This window comes from Triticum urartu, chromosome 1, assembly GCF_003073215.2.
Source record: "Triticum urartu cultivar G1812 chromosome 1, Tu2.1, whole genome shotgun sequence".
NCBI lineage: Eukaryota > Viridiplantae > Streptophyta > Magnoliopsida > Poales > Poaceae > Triticum > Triticum urartu.
In genome coordinates, this window is record NC_053022.1 from 204,210,914 (window position 1) to 204,229,866 (window position 18,953).

Genomic DNA, 18,953 nt, shown 5'->3' on the forward strand with positions numbered 1-18,953 from the left:
CAAACCATACGGCCCCAACTCTATAGCCCACTTTGCAATCCGGCCAGTTGCTTACAGGTTCTGGATGATATCTCCCAAAGGAGCAGAACTGACCACCTTAATTGGGTGCCCTTGGAAGTATTGCTTAAGCTTCCGGCTTGCCATAAAAACTCTGTACACCAGCTTCTGCCAGTGCGGATACCTTTGCTTGGACTCAATGAGTACCTCGCTGATATAATAGACTAGACGTTGAACCGGATGCTCCTTACCAGCCTCCTTTCGTTCCACCACAATAGCCACGCTGACCGCACGAGCATTAGCAGCAACATATAGCAGTAACGGCTCCTTGTCAATGGGAGCGGCGAGCACAGGCGGATTGGCCAATTGCCGCCTTAAGTCCTCAAATGCTTCATCAGCAACAGAACTCCAGACGAACTGATCCGTCTTCTTCAACATCTGATACAAAGGGATCGCCTTCTCACCAAGGTGGTTGATAAACCGGCTTAACGCGGCAATCCGGCCTGCCAGGGGTTGAACATCATTGATACACTTCGGTTTAGCTAGGGAGGTGATGGCTGTGATCTTCTCCGGATTAGCCTCAATTCCCCTGTTGGACACCAGAAAAACCCAATAACTTGCCCGCCGGTACACCAAAGACACACTTGTCCGGATTAAGCATCATCTTGTACGTCCTTAGTTTATCAAAGGTTTCCTTCAAATCATCAACCAGAGTCTCCTTCTCCATGGATTTAACCACGATATCATCCACGTAAGCATGTACATTACGGCCAATCTGCTTGTGAAGACAATTTTGTACACACCGTTGATAAGTTGCCTGGGCACTTTTGAGCCCAAAGGGCATAGACACATAGCAGAAGGCTCCAAAGGGAGTTATGAATGCCGTCTTCTCCTGGTCCTTAACTACCATTTTGATCTGATGATAGCCAGAATATGCATCCAAAAAACTTAAACGCTCACAACCCGCCGTAGCATCAATGATTTGATCAATACGGGGGAGGGCAAAAGGATCTGCTGGACAAGCCTTATTAAGATCTGTGTAATCCACACACATACGCCAGGTGCCGTTTTTCTTAAGGACTAGCACCGGATTGGCAAGCCACTCAGGGTGAAAAACTTCAACAATAAAACCACCTGCTAAGAGCCTGGCTACCTCTTCTCCAATCGCCTTGCGTCTTTCTTCATTAAACCAGCGGAGGAACTGTTTCACCGGTTTGTATTTAGGATCCACATTAAGTGTGTGCTCAGCAAGTTGCCTCGGTACACCTGGCATGTCAGAGGGCTTCCATGCAAAAATGTCCCGATTCTCACGGATGAACTCGATGAGTGCGCTTTCCTATTTCGGATCCAAGTTGGCACTAATGCTGAACTGCTTGGACGAATCGCCAGGTACGAAGTCAACAAGCTTAGTTTCTGCTGCCGATTTGAACTTCAGGGCCGGATCATGCTCCGTAGTTGGCTTCTTCAACGGAGTCATGTCCGCCGGATCAGCATTGTCTTTATAGTACTTCAACTCCTCGGTGGCACAAACAGACTCTGCATAAGCCGCATCTCCTTCCTCGCATTCCAAAGGGATTTTGCGGCTTCCGTGAACCGTTATTGTCCCCTTGTGACCAGCATCTTGAGCTGCAAATACACATAACAGGGCCGAGCCATAAACTTGGCGTATGCCGGACGCCCAAATAGGGCATGATATGGACTTTGGATTTTCACGACTTCAAACGTTAATGTCTCCGACCTGGAATCATGATCATCCCCAAAGGCCACTTCAAGAGCTATCTTACCAACGGGATATGCTGATCTACCAGGCACTACACCATGGAATACTGTATTGGACGGTTTGAGATTCTTATCTGTTAGTCCCATACGACGGAAGGTCTCATAGTATAGGATGTTAATGCTACTCCCTCCATCCATGAGCACCTTGGTGAACTCATAACCTCCCACCTGAGGCGCCACCACCAGAGCCAACTGACCCGGATTATCAACCTGGAGTGGGAGATCCTCTCTGCTCCATATGATTGGTTGTTTAGACCAACGTAGATAACGGGGTGTGGCCGGTTCAACAGAGTTGACTCCCCGCCTCTGAACCTTCCGGTCTCGCTTGTCCAAGCTAGTGGTAAAGACATGGTACTGCCCATTACTCAACTTCTTTGGGTTGCTTTGGTAACCTGACTGATGCTGCTGTTGGTTGCAACCACCCTGGTTGTTCTGACTATTTTGACCATTATGTCCGCCTGGATTACCATTAAATCCTAAACCGGAACTTCCTCCACCATAACCCGGCCTGGACCCGGAGCCACCGCCAGATCCGTGATCATACCGGAAATTATTAGAATTCTTGAACTCTTGCATAATAAAGCCATCCTTCCAAAGGTGGTTTGCTGGCTCCTCCTTCGTCCCATGTCTTGGACAGGGCTGGCTTAGCAGATAGTTCAGGCGGTTTGGGTTGGGGTTGGGCGCTCCACTACAATTTTTCGGCCTACCCTTGCGCCGCTGGCCGTTCTCCTGTACATTGGTATTAGCCACAAAATCCATGTTGCCATCCGCTTTACGCTTGCCTCTTCCGCCATTGCCTACCCAATGATGCTGCTGACCTTTGGAGCTGCTGTTCTTCTTCCCTTTCCCTGTCTTGTCATCATCAGATTCGGGATCCTTGGTACTATCAGAATCAGCATATTTTAACAAAGCGGCCATGAGGGTCCCCATGTCGGTGCAATGACGCTTCATCCGTCCCAATTTCAACTTCAGGGGCCCAAACCGGCAGTTGCCTTCTAGGGCTAATACTGCGGTGTCTGCGTTGATGCGGTCTGAGGAGTGCAACACTTGTGAAACCCGGCGTATCTCCTTCCTCCTGGACACATGCAGCTAAGTCCACTATCGACATAGGCTGTTTATAGGTATCCTTGAAATTGTTGATAAACCGGGCTCGTAATTGGGCCCATGAACTGATAGAATTAGCGAGCAAGCTTTTTAACCAAGTATGGGTCGTTCCTTCAAGCATCATGGTGAAGTATTTCGCGCACGCCGTGTCATCCACATCAAGCATCTCCATGGCCATCTCATAGCTCTCTACCCATGTCTCTGGTGGTTGATCCACCGTATAATTTGGTACCTTGCGTGGGCCTTTGAAATCCTTGGGCAGGCGCACGTTGAGTAAAGCGGGGACGAGGCAAGGCACCCCCAAAGAACTAGAAGTAACACCAGGTTCGATCGAAATGGTTGGACGAACTGGCGTGAGCTGTCGAGCCTGATGATGTGGGGCTAACTCGGCCTCCCTACGCGCTCGGGCCCGGTTCACCACTTCCTGAGCGTCATCAGCACCACCCATCGGGTTGTTACCACGGGGTGCTCCACGTCGTTCATTACTCGACACTGCTGGTTCATCCATATGTCTGCTATAGCTCCGGCTTGGACGGGGGGTCGAGTGGATCCGGTCGCGGCTGTACGAGTACGCCTCCTGTTGGGCCAAAGCTGTCCTCAGAAGTTCCTTGACCCGTCGCGTCTCTACTGCCTGCGGCGAGTCACCTTCCACTGGAATGGCCTCCAGTCGTGCAGCAGCGGCAACAAGATTGTCCATTAGGTTGGAGTAGTGACCCGGAGGTGTTAAAGCATCCCGAGGTATGACGGTGTTTTGACGAGGCGGGTCCATTTGACGGGGCTGAACCGGTGCACCGGTCCCAGGGGCTTCTGCCTGGTTCCCCTCCAGCGGATTACTGGCTCTTGGTCCTGGAGTGTTGAAAAGGTCTCTGGCCTTGAAAAAAGGGGGGGTAAGCGGGACCGGTGCTGCCTCCTCATGACTTCATGCAACGCGCTCTGATCCAACATAAGCCTGTAGGCCTGTGCGTCTAAAGCGGCCCGCTCTACGGCCATCCTGGTGCCCTCAGCCGCCAGATCCGTTTTGGCCTGGGTGATTTGTTCCTTTACCTTCGCAATCTCCATGTTGTGAGCGTCCTGATCTAGCGGATTAACTTCTACCATAAGAACAACCAACGCATCAAATAGTTCTGATAGAACCTGAGCCGGTGGGCGCATAGGGCCTCCCGCCCCGGCAACCGTTGCTGCTGCTGAACCGGAGATCGCTGCTGTCGAAGAGTGAAGCGCTACTTGCGTTCCGGTCATGAATATTCCAACCCAGTTAGGCAGATCAGAGGGGTCCGGAATACTGTCGCCATCGGAACAGCTCTCAATCCGGCCATCTTGTAGCTGATAAAGAGATTCGGTTTCTCCGGTCGAAGACTCGTCACCGGAACGAACGGCAGTCTCCCCGCGAAGCTCCGATCCATCCTCATAACTCCCTCCATGGATCATTCCCATGAAGGCATGCTTCATGGCCGGTTTAACCCGGGCGGATCACGCACGCTGAGCCGTCTCGACGAGGTCGGTGCAGATGTCCGGCTTAGGGCCCGGTTCACCGATCTTGCCAATGAAAACGTGTATGCTACCAAAGGGGACCCGGTACCCGTACTCAATTGAGCCGGCCTCGGGGCCCCAGCCTGCGTCATCGATGTAAAGTTTGCCGTGACGACTCTTAGTCATCCGGCCTACAGCGTAGCCCTCGAGTCCTTTAAAGCGGCCCTCCAAGAACCGGAAACCATCGTGCGATAGCCCCACGGTGGGCGCCAAATGTCGTGGTTTTGCCACGGCAGATGTCCTAGAGAAAGGACTTAGTCGTGGAGCCATCGCTACGGGTTAGCTTGAAGGGGTTAAAGCGGACACAAGGACGCAAGAGAGTTTATACTAGTTCGGCCCCTTCAATGAAGGTGAAAGCCTACGTCTAGTTGTGATGGAATTGATGGGTGTTTCGATGACTAGGGAGCAAATAAGCTTCGCCTATGTCTCGAGTTGTTGTCTGTCCTTGAACCGCCGCCGGGTCGTCCCCTTATATACATGGGTGCCGCTCGTCGGTTTACAGAGTCCCGATACAGGCTCATATATGCGTCCAGTTCGGTCTCCACTATTCCTAACTTATAACACAAGTTACATACCGACACCGGTTTATAGCTATAGGCCTTAAACCGATTATGGGCCTTTAGCCCTCATCTGCCCTCATGGGCTTTTATCATACTCAACTACTGATGAAGTTAACCCGGCCTGTCCTGGCCGGTTTACGCCCAGTAGTAATATCCCCAACACTCTTGTTCATAAGGATAAAAATATTACTTTGCTTCCTATGACTCCTGATTCCATTTTGAAAGATGATATTAATAGAGCTAATAAAGAAAAACAAGAGAAAAATAATAGTGAAAATCAGATTGTGGCAAAAGAATTTGAGCAACAAATGAAACCTAATAATAAACCATCTAGTGTTGCTTCTAAAATTAAATTGAAAAGTGCATGTTTACTTGCCACAAAATCTGATATTGATGATCTAGATTTCAGCAAATCTGTTTGCTATGCTTTTGTGTGCACAGAGGCATTATTTTCATTCGAGGACATGCCTTCCTCTTTGCCTCCTGCTGTCACTAACATTTTAAAGGAGTTTGCTGACGTCTTTCCAGAAGACGTGCCACCGGGATTACTGCCTATTCAAGGGATTGAGCATCGAATTGACTTAATTCCCGGTGCATCATTACCCAACGGTGCACCATACCGTACCAATCCAGCGGAGACGAAGGAGATTATGCGGCAAGTACAAGAACTGCTCGACAAAGGTTATATACGCGAATCCCTTAGTCCTTGTGATGTTCCTATCATTTTAGTGCCGAAAAAGGATGGTACGTCGCGTATGTGCGTTGATTGTAGAGGCATTAATAATATTACTATTCGTTATCGTCATCCTATTCCTAGGCTAGATGATATGCTTGATGAATTGAGTGGCTCTACAATATTCTTCAAAGTTGATTTGCGTAGTGGATACCATCAAATTCGTATGAAACTGGGGATGAATGGAAAATAGCATTTCAAACTAAGTTTGGATTATATGAGTGGTTAGTCATGCCTTTTGGGTTAACTAATGCACCTAGTACTTTCATGAGGTTAATGAACAAAGTTTTACGTGCTTTCATTGGACGATTTGTGGTAGTTTACTTGGATGACATATTGATTTATAGCAAATCTTTGGAGGAACATTTGGAACATATACGTGTTGTTTTTACTGCTCTATGTGATGCACGTTTGTTTAGTAACCTTGGAAAGTGCACCTTTTGCACCGACCGAGTATCTTTTCTTGGCTATGTTGTTACTCCACAGGGTATTGAAGTTGATAATGCCAAGATTGAAGCTATTGAGAGTTGGCCGCAGCCCAAAACGGTCACACAAGTGAGGAGTTTCCTTGGCCTCGCTGGTTTCTATAGGCGTTTTGTGAGAGATTTCAGCACCATTGCTGCACCTCTCAACGAGCTTACAAAGAAGGATGTGCCTTTTGTTTGGGGTACCGCATAGGAAGAAGCCTTCACGGTAATGAAAGATAAGTTGACACATGCTCCTTCACTCCAACTTCCTGATTTTAATAAGACTTTTGAGCTTGAATGTGATGCTAGTGGAATTGGATTAGGAGGTGTGTTATTACAAGATGGCAAACATGTTGCATACTTTTCTGAAAAATTGAGTGGGCCTAGTCTGAACTATTCTACTTATGACAAAGAATTATATGCTCTTGTTCCGACCTTAGAAACATGGCAACATTATTTATGGCCCAAGGAATTTGTTATACATTCTGATCATGAATCTTTGAAACACATTAAAAGTCAAGCAAAACTGAACCATAGACATGCTAAATGGGTTGAATTCATTGAGACTTTTCCTTATGTCATTAAACACAAGGGTAAAGAAAATGTTATTGCTGATGCATTGTCTCGTCGTTATACTATGCTTTCACAACTTGAATTTAAAATATTTGGTTTGGAGACCATCAAATATCAATATGTGCATGATCCTGAATTTAAAGATGTATTGCAAAATTGTAAGGAAGGGAGAACTTGGAACAAGTTCGTTCTTAACGATGGATTTGTGTTTCGTGCTAACAAGCTATGCATTCTAGCTAGCTCTGTTCGTCTTTTGTTGTTGTAGGAGGCGCATGGAGGAGGATTAATGGGACACTTTGGCGTCAAGAAGAGGGAGGATATACTTGCTACACATTTCTTTTGGTCAAAGATGAGACGGGATGTTGAGCGTTTTGTTGCTCGCTGCACTACAAGTCAATAAGCTAAGTCACGACTCAATCCTCATGGTTTATATATGCCTTTGCCTGTACCTAGTGTTCCTTGGGAGGATATATCTATAGACTTTGTTTTAGGTTTACCTCGAACAAAGAAGGGGAGGATATATCTCGAAAATGGCACACTTTATACCATGTCATAAAAGCGATGATGCTGTTAATGTTGCTGATTTGTTCTTTCGTGAAGTTATTCGCTTGCGTGGTGTGCCAAATACTATTGTTTCAGATCGTGATACTAAATTTCTTAGCCACTTTTGGAGATGTTTATGGGCTAAGTTGGGGACTAAACTGCTTTTTAGTACTACTTGTCACCCCCAAACTGATGGACAAACTGAAGTAGTCAATAGAACATTGTCTACTATGCTTAGGGCGGTTTTGAAGAATAACAAGAAAATGTGGGAAGAATGTTTGCCTCATATTGAATTTGCTTATAATCGTTCATTGCATTCTACTACTAAGATGTGCCCTTTTGAAATTGTGTATGGTTTCCTACCTCGTGCACCTATTGATTTGTTGCCTCTTCCATCTTTGGAGAAGGTTAATTTGGATGCTAAAGAACGTGCTGAATTGATTTTAAAAATGCATGAGTTAACTAAGGAAAACATTGAGCGTATGAATGCTAAATATAAACTTGCTGGAGATAAGGGTAGAAAACATGTTGTGCTTGCACCTGGAGATCTTGTTTGGTTACATTTGCGTAAGGATAGATTTCCTAATTTGCGCAAATCAAAGCTAATGCCACGTGCTGATGGTCCTTTTAAGGTGTTAGAGAAAATAAATGATAATGCATATAAACTTGAGCTGTCTGTAGATTTTGGGGTTAGTCCCACTTTCAACATTGCAGATTCGAAGCCTTATTTGGGTGAGGACGATGAACTTTCGTCGAGGACGACTTCATTTCAAGAAGGGGAGGATGATGAGGACATCAATACCATTGTTACACCCACAGCCCCTGCTGCTATACATACTAGACCGATTACTAGAGCTCGCGCACGCCAATTGAAATATCAGGTACTTTCGTTTCTTGGTAACGATTCTAATGTTCATGAGAATATGATGCTGCCTAAATTGGATACATTTGTTTTGCTTACAAATGAAGGGCCTAGCTTGGACAAGAAAGATGAACCTTGGAGCAAGTTCAAGCATGGAGATGATGGCATGCGCAAGGGGAACAAGAACGTACTTACAAGTGATGATTCCAGGACTCTGAAGCCACCATAATGAGTGCATGAAGCATGGGACGAAATATACAAGATGCCACTACATAAATTTCGTCCAGACGCTATTTTAGGTGTTGTGTCACCTTATTATTGGGCTAGGCCCATGTATTTTTGAAGTACTTAAGTATAGGCTGTTTTTAGAGTCCGTATGTGTGGGGAAACAAGAGTTAGGGTTGGTTTCAGACCCCTCCACCAAGGGCCGTGAAATTCCCCTCTCTCCTCCATATATACAGCCCTTAGGGCATCGTTTAGGCTTTGGGTTTTGTTTAGATTAAAAGTTCGCCATAGCTGCAACTTCGCGTACTTCGTTTGTGTTCAACGACTAGACCAAGGCGTCATAGAACCCCACCTTGATCAATAAAGCTTTCATCTTATATTCGCAATATCCAGATTGCAATCTCAGTTTCTTTCTTGTTCTTCATTTGCTTGCAGGAAACAGACCCTCGTGGTCAGGTTGATCGTGCTCCGGCGTGGTCAATAACCCTCAAAAATTAGTTTAGCGATTGCTACGGCGCGACGTCTCGCACGTTCGTAGTCGGATCGTCAAGGTCGACTCCCACAGAAAATGATAGCCACCATCTCATCGAAACATCGGGACACCTTTGCCTCTATCATGTATACCACTCCGGCGACACCTTGGAGTACTTGGATTGCGCAACGTCTTCCACTCCATCCAACTACAAGTCTGTCCACGACAACCGTTTCCATGGTGATGAGGTTTTCGATCCGATGTTGGATCTTTCCCAACGGAGGAGAGATGATGCGGAGCATCCTACGATCATCCCCATGTACACTTCGACTACTCCCCAAGCCCCAAGAGGACATACGATGAGACCTCGACCATACGCCATTGGACACAACGTGAACTCACTCCTCTTCGAACCGTCACTTTCCACATATGAGACATGGCTACTACCTCATGCATGGACCTTGCATATACTCAGGTACAGCCGAGATGACCATGGAGGATCCAAGGACCAAGGCCAAGCATGGAAGAGGAGAAGGTAGAAGAAGCAAGGACAAGAGTCTGGAAAGCTCGAAACTTCCGGCCTTCGCCTGGAACATCCGGCCCCTGGACCTTCCGACCTTCCCGGAACCTCCGGCCCCGGAGTCCAGACCAGCCCCAAGTGCGCCAACTCTCTGGATAGCCCGGAACCCGGGCGGAACCTTCCCGAAACTTCCGGAGCCCGGAACTTCCGGCCTGCGTGCGTGCAAAGAATCGGGCCAAGGGCCCATGTATCCCCCTATCACTTACCCCTTAGTGGGCTAGCACTATATATACTCCCACACCTCCTCCTAGTTAGGGTAGCATTGTGATAGCTCATTTGAGAGATAGAGCTACGCTCATCCATATCGTATCTCCTCCTTGCGAGATACCGCGGCCTCTTTGGAGAAGATCCACTTGGATTCAAGACCTCCTCGCAGAGAAGATCCCCTCGTGGATACAAGACCTCCTCACGGAGAAGAACCGACTACCTTTGTATCATCCTTAGTTGATTAGGGATCGTGTATCTTACTTTATGTATTCGAGGATCTAGCGCATGTGTGATCATTCTTGTTGGTTTGAGTGTTCTTTTGTGTTCCCCTCGTGATTTTCCCCTCGTTTCCCTGCTCGTGTTCTTCGCATTCTTCACAGGATCCACTCCTTTCGTGAAAGATCGGGCTATAGGGTTCCTACCCTACATCATCGTATCATGGCAATCTCCATCTCCTTGTAGTACTCTTCAACGCTCTTGGTTCCTTGCTTGAGTTGTTGAAGTTTCTTGAAGAGGTTGCGGTTGTAGTAGGTAGGTACGAAGCGTGCTCTCATGACATGCTTCATTTGCGCCCAAGTAGTGATGGGTGGTTCACCTCTTGCCTCTCGGCGCTCAATGACTTGTTCCCACCAAATGAGCACATAGTCTTGGAACTCAAGGGATGCCATCGCGATCTTCTTCTCTTCTTCATAATTGTGCAAACGGAACATGTTGTCAATTTTAAATATCCATGAAAGGTACTCTTCGGGATCGTTGCTTTCGTTGAACTTGGGCATGGTGAACTTGAGCTTGCCGTAGCGTTGCTCTTCATTGTTTTGGGGTCAGGGAAGATGACGTCCATGTTGTAGATGATTGTTCAACTCTTGGTGCGGAGGGTTGTTATCCTCATGTTGCTCTTATCGTGGAGGATTTCCATTGTCTTCATGCTCTCAATGAATTTTATGGTGTTGGCGAGCTTGTGGAGGATCTTCACGAGCTCGAAGAGGAACTTGACGATGCACGCGAGCGTGAAATCTTTGTTCTTGAATTTCTTCGCGATGTGCTTCTTCTTGTTCACGGGCTTGTCGGCTTCGGCCGGAAATGGCTCGACTCGAATCGCGTAGAGCTTGTTGCGCCGCAAGTGCTTGAGCGTCACGGAGTTGTTTTGCTTGACATTGTGCCTCGGCATCTTGGGCATTTTGGTGTAGACGGGCTCGCTCTTCCTCTTCATGTTGGCGTTGACGTTGCCGTTCTCGTGCAAGCGCAAAGGCTTCTTGAGTTTGACGTTGTCGGCGCTCTTGAGAGTCGGTGTCTCTTAGGGGATTGAGGCTTGCTTGACGGTCGGCGCGTGCGGCTCAACGAAGAGTGTTCGATGTCGTTGTACTTGAGCCGGAGAGGGTGAAGTCGGAGTGGCGGCTTGAACGGCTCCTTCTTGAAGTGGAAGACGAGCGGTTGAGCAACAAAGCACGAGTTTCGTCCATCCTTGCGTCATTCTCTTGCTTGAGATCGTCGAGCTTGTGGTCGAAGTAGTCCTTTGTACATTGCTCGGAAAGTCGCAAGTCGGCGGCAAGGTTGTCGATGCGTTCACTCATCGCTTGTTGCTCTTGATGCAAAGCACGTTGTGCACCAAAGAGGTGACTCTTGGTGACGAAGGAGTTCATGTCGTCGTCTTGCTCCATGAAGAGTGGGTTGGTAGAAGTACTTGGCCTATCCATCATTCCAAGACAAATGTGAGTGGTAGAAAGAGAAGACCGAGTACCAAATGTACCTTGACCGAAGTTGAAAGTGGATCGAGGATCACTCCAATGTAGGACAAGGAAATAGCACAATTGGTACGAGTTCTTGTTGGTTTCTCACACCTACACAAGTAAAAGCTTTTGGTGGAGCTTGGTTAGGATGGTGGCAGAAAATTTGATGCAATTGTAAGTGAGCTTCAATAATGTTGGAAAAGATTCGCAAGATGCAATCTAACAAGTAGACCAAGCATATAAGGTACATGGAAACACACACGCAAAAAGATAAGTGGGGTTGTGCAACCAAGGGTGAGCCAAAATGTGGAATCGACGAAAATGCTCTTGTTGCACAACACTAGAGAGACGCTAGCACGATTGCACGATAGGCGGATACAAGAACTTGTGCACAATGTACTTAGCAAAAATGCAACGACTTCTATCCCAAATACTTTGTATGCAAGGTGTTGCTATGATACGATCCAAGATGATCTAGTATGACAATCTTAATGTTGTATGATGCTAAGGTTCTTGCTTAAAAGCTCTTTGCTTATCTTTCCTCTTTACTTAAAAGCTTGGTTGGCTCTTTGATGTTTGAGCTCTTTTCTCATGCAATGCTTGACGAACCAAGATAGCAAGTGAGTATGCGATGACAACTTTATGACACAAGAGATGATACCAATATAGGAAACAATAATGTATGTATGCTATGGGAAGTATGATCACTAATGTGCACAAGTCTCGTTGCCGGCAATACTCAATGGCTAGTCTCGATGGGTAAGAAATGCAAAGGAGTAAGGCTAGGATGGCTATCAATGTAATGGCAAGAATGATATGTCCAATACCAAGATTAGGTTACCGGTCATGCTTCCCGTATGGTGTCAAAATGGTGGCACGAATACCAAGTCGTAGTTGAGGTGGTCGTTGTTGATGACGCGTCCATGGCGAAGATGAGCAGTAGTGGTGTCGATGTCGAACCGTACCTAGATAGCCGAAACACAAAAGGATACGGTACCGCAACTCAAATTCTCAAACCTCAAGGTAGCAATTGTGTCGGAGAGCAAAATGGTCTAAAAATAGTTGGGTTATGCGGAAGTGGTGGAGGTATGCGGAAGTATATATGGTATATGGTGAGCACCGGAACAAAATTTGGTGGAATTTTGGGTGGAGTTGTGGAAGTAGTGCGAACTTTCTGTCGAAGCCGGAAGTTCCGGGCAAGACAGAGGGTCCGGGGTCCGGAGGTTCCGGGGAAGGCCGGAAAGTCCGGGGCCCGGAATGTCCAGGCTGGACCGGAAGTTCCGGTGGTCGTGATTCTGCCAAGAACAGAGACTTCGGGATCGTGGATTTGGGCGGAAAAACTTGGGGGAAAAGCCCAAATCCGAAGGGGAAAAAGAAGAAATTGTTGGAAAACAAGGGTGGGGAGGCTAGATCTACCAGCCACACACAAAATTCACGGATCAAAGCCAACAAATTCTCAACACACGAACAAATCAGAAAAAAAATTGGGGCTATTTTTGGTGGGGATTTTCGGATTAGGACGAAAAACAACAAAATTAGGCTAGAAACACAACGGGGAGGCTCCGAAATCGTGATCAACCTTGCTCTAGATACCAATATGATGTAGGGTAGAACCCTAGCGGCCCGATCTTTCACGAAAGGAGCGTATCCCACGAAGAACGCAAAGAACATGAGGAGGGAAACGAGGGAAAACACAAGGGGAAACACAAGAGGAACACTCAAACTAACAAGAACAAGTCACACATGTGCTAGATCCTCGGGTACATAGAACGATACATGAATCCACGGACAACTAAGGACGATACAAGGGTGGCCGGTTCTTCTCCGTGAGGAGGTCTTGAATCCACAAGGGGATCTTCCTGTAAAGGGGTCTTGAATCCATGGTGGATCTTCTCCGAAGAGGGGCCGCGGTCTCTCTCAAGGAGTAGATTCGATATGGATGAGCGAAGCTCTATCTCTGAGTATGAGCTAAACCAACACTAACCCTAGAAAGTCGTACGGGATAGAGTATATATAGTCTAGGTGACGAAAGGGTACACGGGCCTCGGCCCAAGTGGCTGCGCGCAGGCAGGGCCGGAAGTTCCAGGCTAGGCCGGAAGTTCTGGGCACCGGAGGTTCCGGGCAGGGTCCGGCCTAACCAGAGAGTTGGCGCGGTGGAGATGTGCTGGCATTCGGGGGCCGGAAGGTCCGGGCAGGCCGGAGGTTCCGGGCGCCGGAAGGTCCGGGACGGGGTCTGGGATAACCTGGGAGTTGGCATGCCTGGGCTGGTCCAAGTCATCGGCGGCCGGAAGCTCCGGGTCGGCCGGAAGTTCCGGGCTCTGGCAGGAAGTTCCGGGCTGTCGAGAGTGTTGACGCCTGTCTCTTCTTCTACAGTCCTCGGCTCCGAGTCTTGAGCGTTGTAGCTGATGACACATAGTATCTCGGACTTAGGCAGTAGCCATGTCTCACTTGAAGAGGGGAAAAACTCAAGTAGGAGTGATGTCACCTTGGATTGAATAGCACATGCCTAGCCCTTGTCACTGGTCCACATGGAGCTTGGATAGTTGAGGTGGCATCCATGGGGATGGTCGTGGGATGCTCCGCATCATCAAGTGAGACATGGTTACTGCCTATGTCCGAGATACTATGTGTCATTAGGTACAACGCTCAAGACTCGGAGCCGAGGACTATAGAAGAAAAGACAGCCCGGAACTTCCGGCCAGAGCCCTGAACTTCCGGCCCCCGGAGCTTCCGGCCGCCGATGACTTCGACCAGCCCAGGCATGCCAACTCTCGGGTTAGCCCGGACCCCTTCCCGGACCTTCCGGCGGCCGGAACCTCCGGCCTGCCCGGACCTTCCGGCCCCCGGATGCCAGCACATCTCCACCACGCCAACTCTCTGATTAGGTCGGACCCTCCCCGGAACCTCCGGTGCCCGGAACTTCCGGCCTTGCCTGCGCGCAGCCACTTGGGTCGAGGCCCGTGTACCCTTTCGTCACCTAGACTATATATACTCTATCTCGTACGACTTTCTAGGGTTAGCGTTGGTTTAGCTCATACTCAGAGATTGAGCTTCGCTCATCCATATCGGATCTACTCCTTGAGAGAGACCGCGGTCCCTCTTCGGAGAAGATCCACCGTGGATTCAAGACCCCTTTACGGGAAGATCCCCTTCTGGATTCAAGACCTCCTCACGGAGAAGAACCGGCTACCCTTGTATCGTCCTTAGTTGTCCGTGGATTTGTGTATCGTTCTATGTACCCGAGGATCTAGCACATGTGTGACTTGTTCTTGTTAGTTTGAGTGTTCCTCTTGTGTTTCCCCTTGTGCTTTCCCTCGTTTCCCTCCTCGTGTTCTTCGCGTTCTTCGCGGGATCCGCTCCTTTCGTGAAAGATCAGGCGATTAGGGTTCCACCCTACATCAATGAGCCATGTTGATCACGATTTCAGAGCCTCCCCCACCGTTTTCTAGCCTTCTTTTGCTTGATTTCGTCCTTAATTCGAAAATCCCCACCAAAAATAGCCCCAAATGTTTTTTGTGATTTGTTGGTTTGATGATGTTTCGTTGATTTTGATCCATGGATTTGCTTGGTTTCAAGTGGATCTAGCATCTCCCCAAGTTTCCCCATCTTTCATCCACGAAATCTCATCAATTTTGACTTCAAAATCCCCAAATTCCGCCCAAAATCGCGTCCCGAATCTCGGTTCTGGAGTTGACCCCGATACACCGGACGACCGTCACCTTACCGGACGTCTGGAGCCGCAGGAACCACCGGACGTCCGACCTTACCGGACGACCGGAACCCCCTGACCCGAGCAGAATCAGCGGATTTCTGACCCGACCGGACGTCCGGCGACCGGACGACCGTTTTTTCCGGACGTCCGCTACCTGTAGATATCAACTTTGGCTGATTTTTGTTTCGGCCATAACTAATTCATCCGAAGTCCGATTTCCGCGTCCTTTAGCTCGTTGAAAAGCTCTAGGCATCCCCCTTCCCACAAAAATACTACCATCACCACTTGACTCCATGAAATTTTGACAATTTTGGCATCTTTGCCTAGGGCATCCACCACATCATCCGCTACACCATCTCCGACTTCCGCAACCTAACCAATTTTGTTCCCCATCACATTAGTGGTTGCTTCAGGAGTGATTTGAGTCTCCTAAGGTGTCTAGGCACCACCACCACTTCCGCATAGGGTTGACCACTATACACTTCCACCACCCCAACTTAACCCAATTTTGTTTGTGCTGTGAGTTGTGTCTCCTAGGGTGTTTCGACTACTTAGGGACCGTGCTTCCAACTCCGACACCGTGTATAGTCCACCACCGCATCCCGCTACCACCATTTTGACATTTGAGATTTTGAGTTCGTGATGTAGGGTAGAACCCTAGTGGCCCGATCTTTCATGAAAGGAGCGGATCCCGCGAAGAACACGAGGAACACGAGGGGGAAAACGAGGGAAATCATGAAGGGAAACACGAGAGAATCATTCAACCAACAAGAAATAGTCACACATGTGCTAGATCCTCAAAACACAAAGAGATACACGATCCAAATCCAACAAAGGACGATACATAGGGTAACCGGTTCTTCTCCGTGAGGAGGTATTGAATCCACAAGGGGATCTTCCTGTAAAGGGGTCTTGAATCCATGGTGGATCTTCTTCGAAGAGGGGCCGCGGTCTCTCTCAAGGAGTAGATCCGATATGGATGAGCAAAGCTCTATCTCTGAGTATGAGCTATACCAACGCTACCCTAGAAAGGAGGAGGTGGAGGAGTATATATAGTCTAGGTCCACAAAGGGGTAAGTGAGGGGCGAAAGGATACATGGGCTTCGGCCCGAGTGTCTGCGCGCAGGCAGGGCTGGAAGTTCCGGGGACGGCCGGAAGGTCCGGGCGCCGGAGGTTCCGGGCGAAGATCCGGGCAGGGTCCGGGCTATCCAGAGAGTTGGCACACTCTCGGACGACTTCGGTGCAGCAAGGCCGGAAGCTCCGGGATGGCCGGAGGTTCCGGTGGCCGGAAGTTCCGGGCAGTGGCCGGAAGTTCCGCGCTTTCCAGAAGCTTGTCCAGGCTTCTTCTTCCTTCTCTTCCACGCTTCCCTCGCGGATGGTTTAGGTGATCCTTGGCGCTTGCACTCCTCCTCGTCATCCGTGAAGCTCAACCAGTACCTATGCATGCACGATGGATGGTCAAGTAGTATACCATCCTCGAAGGGGTCAAGGGAGCACGTGTAAAGGAGACGATTCACCTTTATGTATGTGAAGTAGATGTCGCACGTGTCACTTGCCGAATGAACTCTTGACATGGTGATGTCCATAGGATGCTCCGCATCATCCCCTCCCCCTTGGGAAAGATCTGACCTCGGATCGAAATCCAAATCACCATGGGAAAGAGATGGCATCACCGTGTAGTAGTGGTCGACCACCAAGTTCTCGTCATTTTGAAGCTTGAAATGGGCACTCTTCAATGTCGCACCGTCTCGTGATTCCTTCAAAAGGAGCAAGGAGAAAAAACACTTGGAAAAACAAATGCCGTTAGCGTTAGTGCAAAACCAAGCATTCAAGAGGTGATTCACCAAACAAGTGTAGTCATCAAGCATAGCATATGGTGTGACAAAGGATTGTGACATGGCATGTAAGCACATAAATTGAGCACAAAGAAGGACATAATGGAAACAAGCATGTAAATGTGAGGTAGTGATGAATATATGTGTAACAAGAGAAGAAGCATCTACCTCAAGTTCATAGCAAGCATTCACAAATTGCTCAATGAAAGGTCTATGGTAGGCATATGAATCATTCACAACACCGAGTAAAATAAAGTGTCTAAACACATGGGACAAGTGCAAGACAATCCAAGCATAATGTGCATGGGGTGTAGTGAACATCGTGTGGCACTCAACATAATGGAAAGAGCAATTGTTCATCAGTGTGAGGCAATCAAGGCAAGCATGTAGCAATCATTGGGACATGACATATGTGAAGAAACGACATTGTTGCAACCAAGCATATCATAGGGGCAACTAATCCAAGAATTGGATGCAACACACAAGGCATATATATCATGATACATGGTAAAGTGGCGATTGTGAATGAATGCAACATCACTAACATGTGCGCAATCAAGGGGTCCAAGATGACAAATAAGTCTCAAGGTGTAAGCAACACAAGTAGTATGATCTAGAATATTCATGCTCATGGTTTTGGGTTTCTCGAAAGAGAAGGATATCACCTTGAAAGCATGTCCTTGTGCGTCCTTCACAATGCCGAAGCACAAGCAAGTATGATGTAGAGTCGTCGTGGTAGGAGGTGGTTCGCTCTCAAGAGCACGGATTGTCAACTCTCGTGACGTGGAAGTTGACACAAGGTCCAAGTATCCTACACATGCACACAACAAAACAAAGAACGTATGCGCATGGTATATAAACACATCATCCATCATGATGGTTCTCTTCTCTTGCACATAATCATTAGAAGCACAAGTGCGTGAATAATATGATGCAACAATGGCAATATTCATGGCACTAGGTATATGGTGCAAAGAAGTAAGACAAGCATGCTTCACAAAAAATATGTCCAAATCTCCAAATATATGCGAGAATGCTATGGGGGCAAACTCATTATCCAGATTAGGGGCATTGTTGCACTCAATACATGTCAAATCATCTAGCATGAGAGATGCAACATATGGAAAGATATGACAAGAAGCAATAATAATCATGTGCAAAGCATGTAGATGGTTGTCATCAACCGCGTGAAGTGAGCAAGTATGAATCATTGGGGATGCAACATAAGCAAGCATAGTAATCAAGTCATGCAAGCTAGTAGTGCGAAGATGCAACATAGTAGAGGAAATCATGGCAATCATGTCATGAGAGAAAATAATAGGCATAGGCAATGCACATGACATATCGCAAGCACGAACACAAAGCAAGATGAAAGTATCATCATAGGCATGGGGTACAAAGCAAACATAGCAATAGCAAGCAATATCTCCACCAAGCTTGCAAATACACATACAAGTATGAGAATCAATCATCATGTGTAATGCAAAGCATGGGTCACAAATGCATGGCAAAAGCATAGTAATCAGCATAACATGTAAAGTGAACATGGCAAGATGGGCATAGAATATGTAGTGGACAATAACCCATAGCCAAGTGAGGTTCATGTAGAAGAAATGTGCGAAGACTTTGTATGAAGAGAGCGACGGGAAATGCGATCCATGGGATCCCAAGTCATCATTGCTCTCTAGAGCTCGTTTTGTCAACTCGTGGGATTGCGAGGTTGACAAGAATTCATGGGTACCTACACAAAAGAGACACAAACCAAAGAAATTGTGTGCGTGGTAGATGTACACATCATCCATCATGATGTGTATGTGCACGTGTGAGTTAGCACATGATAAGCATCCGTCAAAGAAATTTGATGCATGGTATAAGAACATGTCATCCATCATGAAAGAATAGTTATTGTGTATAACATGATGGGGATGCAAATTGAGCATACAAGTATATGGCACATCAATAGCTTGTTTATTCATGGGAAGCATATTGTGCACATAAGTATGAGGATGATGTAATGGATGGGAGTGATCAAAATCTCCTAAAATGT